Source organism: Arachis ipaensis, chromosome B02 (genome assembly GCF_000816755.2).
Source record: "Arachis ipaensis cultivar K30076 chromosome B02, Araip1.1, whole genome shotgun sequence".
In the NCBI taxonomy this organism is placed as follows: Eukaryota; Viridiplantae; Streptophyta; class Magnoliopsida; order Fabales; family Fabaceae; genus Arachis; species Arachis ipaensis.
Genome location: NC_029786.2, coordinates 93,082,468 through 93,087,925, shown reverse-complemented (window position 1 = coordinate 93,087,925; position 5,458 = coordinate 93,082,468). Strand labels below are relative to the sequence as shown.

The 5,458-nt window shown below is 36.4% G+C and overlaps 1 long non-coding RNA gene across 5 annotated transcripts; it reads right to left on the bottom strand.

Annotated features, from left to right (window-relative positions):
- Positions 847-5,353, bottom strand: LOC110268989. Of its 5 annotated transcripts, none has more exons than XR_002357813.1 (7): positions 3,145-4,991; positions 2,586-2,821; positions 2,254-2,488; positions 1,963-2,177; positions 1,771-1,863; positions 1,596-1,696; positions 847-1,470 (listed from the first exon to the last, which is right to left on the bottom strand). It is a non-coding gene; the product is annotated as an uncharacterized LOC110268989 (long non-coding RNA). The 5 variants fall into 5 exon arrangements; XR_002357816.1 differs by lacking the exon at positions 1,596-1,696 and having other exon boundaries at positions 847-1,154; positions 1,194-1,470; XR_002357814.1 differs by lacking the exons at positions 1,596-1,696; positions 3,145-4,991 and adding an exon at positions 4,999-5,353 and having other exon boundaries at positions 2,586-2,776.

Below are 5,458 nucleotides of genomic sequence, written 5' to 3'. Positions count from 1 at the left end.
TACCTTTTTTACCTTTTTCTTTTGGAGTAAAATTATACTTGTTTAGAGAGCAGAATCTTAGGTCATCAACATGATGGATAGCGGAAATAGTGGTGGTGGTGGTGGTGATGGGTTGCCTCCCATCCCCTCCAAGCCTCTCTGTAACAGTGCTGTCTGTCTTCGATGGTCAACCTGCGTCACAATTTGTGTTGTGTCATTTACCTTCGATCATCTAACAAGGAGTTGCATTCAACTTCTCCTCAGGCCAAAAAGAGACCCCCTAACTGCATTGCGAGGCTTTGCACTACACAAAAACCGGATATTTGTGGCGGTTTTTTGCTAGATTTGCGACAGTTTTAAACCGCTGCAAAATGACATACCGGCGGTTCCAGAAATATTGCGGTTTACTGGTTTAGGGGGTGGAGATTTGATTTTGTGGCGGTTCTAATGAATCGCTGGCACAACTGTTACAAAAACCAAGGATTAGCATTAGTTAATTTAGTAGCGGTTTAAAATTGCCGCTATTTGAAGAACCTTGAATTCGATGACACTTTTTCGACTGTTTAGAATCGCTGCTATTTAAGGACTGTTGTGTTTTTTAAATTTATTTAGCGGTGGTTAGAAACTGCCGCTATCTGATTTTCAGTATTTTTAAAATTTTTATCGGCAATTTTGAAACCGCCGCTATTTTTTTGGCTAAATGACTGTAAAAATATTGTATTTTGCACCGACAATCAACGCTTTTTTAATTAGAATGTACTAAGTATTATTTTTTGTTATTTTTTTGTTATTTTTTGAATTTTTCTTAATATTACAAATCTTAATTATTTTGTATCTGAAAAAATAAATTGATGGGTAAACGATATTAGCAAAACTATAAAGCAAATTCATATATTTATCCAAATATTAATTAAGTGTATTCTTTAATAAGGGTTGCATATCAATAATAAAAAGTCTATATTTAAAAAAAAAGTTCAACATAAAATCTATTTTCCACTCTGTCCCTCAAACGAATTCATCCATGCAGTGACATCTGGTGGCAGCTCCCCACCTTGCTCTTGAATTAGACATCTCAGAGCACTCTCCATCGCCTTCATCTTTATCTTTTCGGCTGATAATTCATCCTCCACTGACTGCCTTTTTGTCTTCTCGACTGCTACCTCATCCTCCACTATCTGTCTTTTTGTCTTCTCGGCTACTACTTCATCCTTGACTGCCTGCTTTTTTGTCTTCTCGGCTACTACTTCACCCTCCACTGCCTTCCTTTTTAATTTCTCAGTTGCCAGCTCTGAGCACTCTTTGGGTCTCCTCTCTTTGAGCTCCATTGCTCAGCTGATGGAAATTCGTACTGAAGACTTAACTAGAAGTCGGTCCAATACCCATGCCACGCACTCTACCCGAGTGCTTCTTTCCGAGAGCTTGAGCAAGCGAATCATTTTGAGACAACAGTCTAGAGGATTCATCATGTTACTCAATCTCTGCAATTTTTTCCTACACACATAGATAAGCAAACATAAGCATTTATTAGCTAGTAGCTAACTGCATAGACTTTCAATACCATTTTAAAAAATAAAACCTACAAGAAACAACTTAGCGATTCTCAACACATTACTCACACCAATAGCCCGAGCTGCACCATGGATATAGGAACCATTAGGTCGTTGTGTGTTAAGGTCCACAACTCTCATCTACCAACTCACTTCCGTTATCGTTCTGGCTGTAACAATATAGTTTAAAAGGTGAATATGTAAATAAAGAGAAGGTTCAAAAAGTGAGTCAAACGTAAATTACCTCTTCTTCTCCAAGCCTTGCCAAGCTTTTCAATCTGCTAATGTGAGTGTATAGCTGCTTCAATCGATTCGCAGCATTTTTTCTACACTTCTCCTATCATGCCATCAAAAATAAAAGTTACTAAACACCATTTTTTACTAACTCAATGTAACATAAATAGAATTTTTCTATTATGAAATAAAAATATATTACCTTTGTGTCTTCACTGTTGTGATAATCAAGGTACCGTCTCCAATGGTCCATAGTAATTTTCGGTGGGCGGCCTTCAATATTTTGTCCAATAGTCAGTTGTGAGTCGTAATGATCATAGTACAAGATGTTCCTCGTTTCCTTCCAAGCCCTCCCTAGCATTTTTAAAATTGTACGCTTGATAATTCCTCCACTATCTTCATCAAAATGGAACATTTCTTGCAACAGTAAAATTAACTTGTTAGTAGGTGTCAAATTAAGATTCTCAAATTCTACAAAAATATTAGTTTTTACCTTTACAAATTCATTATAGATCTTGTCCTTGAAGTGAACCTTTCTCCAGTCTTTCTCGCAGATTGGAAATTTGGTGTAGTCAGATCCTAGCAATCTGAGACGCCACTCAGTATACCAGCTTCAGCTCTAACTGGTTGCAGGTTCTCCTTGAATCTGAGTATGATTTTTCTACCGTTAGGTGGCTTCATAGCTTCTTTCACACTCAAATGAGCTTGTTTGATTGTGCCATTAGATTCTGTAAATCATAGTTAGTCTGTGTGAGTAACCATTGTGGTCAAGATACAATGAAATCATAGAGCCTAAAAAATTTTATTAAATAAATTCTTGCATACCAATTGTTTTAACATCCCAAAATTTAGCGGTCTTACGTCTCTTGCGCTTCTAAGCCTCCGATGCAATAAACAGGTTGTCAACATGTTGCTTAAAAGAATCTACCTCATCTGCCTCTAAGTCTAAGTCTTCATCGTTCGGCTCCGAGTTTTGAATATTATTCGTGCAAGTCTGTGGAGCAGGCGGTGGTTCGCTATGGGGCGGGTGAAAGGGGCGTATAGATGAGGCTACGGGGGAACTGTGTAACAGCCCAGACCACCCGCTAGCACGATATTGTCCGTTTTGGCACACAAGGTCTCACGGTTTTGTCTTTGACGATAGGGATGATAGACGAAGCCTCCACACTCACTCGTCAAAACGCGTCATGTAAGGTCCCACATCGGTTGGGGAGGGGAACGAAGCATGCCTTATAAGGGTGTGGATACCTCTCCCTAGCATGACTCGTTTTGACGAGTGAGTGTGGGGGGCTTCGGCTATCATCCCTATCGTCAAAGGCAAAACCGTGAGGCCTTATATGCCAAAGCGGACAATATCGTGCTAGCGGGTGGTCTGAGTTGTTACAAACCGCCACTGGACGGGGGAATTAGGCAGTCAACTTGATGGGAGGTTGAAGTCGCAGAAGATCCTACTTGACATTGCTGACATGCTGTGTTTAACTTGGATATCTTTGTGTAACGACCTATCCTAGACATCTTAATATACTGCATTCGGATCATAACATTGAAACAAGCATTTGAATATTTTTTTTCTCATATAGAAATGTATCCCTACATAAAGTAGAAAATCTTCATTGCCAAAAAATATCAGCACAACAGCAAAATTTAATATATAAGTGCAAACTATATGTACAAAATTTGGTATTTATCAGCACAACAGTAAATCCAAACCAAAATAAATTGAAATATGAAATCTTTGAATTAATAACAGGTTCAAGGCAAAAAAAAATAGCAGTAGTCTTCAACATAATAATGCAAGTAGACTTGTTCAATCTCAACACAAAAAAATATTAGGTTATATAACATATTTGATTTTTTTAGTAACCAATTTTTGACCTGACAGAATATTTTAGTATTACAAATACTCTCACATACATTGGACATAGGATTGATTTTACACAAAAGGTGACCGAGATAATGCTCAACAATCACAATCCAAAGACATTTTTGATAGCTTATGTGGGGTTGTAATTTATGTTTAGCAGAATTACTAAATGCAAAAGAGAAATTATTGGTTAAACTAAATATTGTACAAGCGAGTGATGTTTACTGTAATTTATGCATGTATAAGTGAAGTGAATTAAAGAGAGCACCTCTTTATTCATTGTAGAACAAAGCTTAAATAGCTTAGGTGTAAAAATTTAAATTGGTCTAACCCAAATAATACAAAGGAGTTCTTTAAAATATGGACAGAGAAAATGATAGGTAGCCATAAACATAGAAAATGGTTATGTATATACTTTGTAATTATTTAAATAGTGTAAAAATGCGTGCAAGAACATGGTCATTTTTGAATATAAGGCGTACGGATATTTAACAACTAATGGAGTGTAGAGTTTGGCAAGAAGAAGAATGTTTGTTTCAAACTTTGGGACGAAGCATGTTTGTTTCAAAATTATTTTTTTAAAAAGGAATATATAACATAATATTTTTCTCTTTTCACTTGAATTGAGTGTGTGTGGCAAAGGAATAAAGCACGAATAATGAGAGTCTCTTCTTCAACACTTATTTCTCCTTTAAACATGTTCCATTTCTAGGATTGCAGTGTTAGAAAATCAGGAGAACTAGGGAGAAAAAAATACAAAGAAACTAGAACAATAAGAAAAGATAAAGCCACATTGCAGCAATAATATTGACTACTCAAATTGCATTGACTTTACGTAGTTCTCAATTTTTGATTATTTACATACAAAATCAGAATTTAAGAATAACAATTAACAATATAGGAAGTAATAACTCCTGATAGGTAACAAACTCAAATTAAATTAAATTAGTAGCACCAATATAAAGAATATACAGTCAACAATAACTATGAAGTGTATATGCAGCAATGACAACTGAAGGAGAAATAAATTGAAGGAGGGAATAATAGATAGCTGAAGCTAAAAGATTAGATTTGCTGAGTACAACTTTTTCATTAGTCTCATTAAGAAGCAACCACAATCAGTAACAAAATTCAGGATTAAGAAATTTTAAAACAGTGAATGGCAACAACATTTGCGCAGCTAACAAATCCTACTTAGTATTAACTCACTTAAAAATGCATTCAAAGATACCATAAATTCCAACTCAAACTCCCTTAACAAATTAACTGGCTAACAAGATCAAGAGAATCATGCATGTCAACTATAAGTTCATTAATGGCCTCACTTTCTCTAAGCAAATCATCAACCACACAGGATGAACTAGTGGTGCTTACCGGCAGTAGGAGGGATGGTATTGACGGCGAGAGAGGAACGATGGGACCTCAAACAGAGAGAAGGGGCTCGAGGACAAGGACTCGCGCGGGACAAAGACGTCTTTTTCTGGCCAATGATGACAACAATAGATACCGGCTTGGGGACAACGATGGGTCCAGCGACGCCACAACTCCGAGCACGACGTGGAGAAAAAGACCACGGCCGACGACAAGTTTTGGAGGGGTTGAACTATGAAGGATTTAGTAGTGCTGAGAAGAATAAGGATTATAGTAGTGGCGGTGGGTTCTGTGATTTAAAAACGGAAGGAGTAATAGTGAATGAGTAATACTTAAGGAATGTTTATTAAGTGCTAATAGTAGCATCAAAAAATTATAATAAAAATAATAATAACAATAATAATAAAAACAATAAATCAATGCAACAACAAAAAATAATAATAATAAACGTAAGAGAATAAGA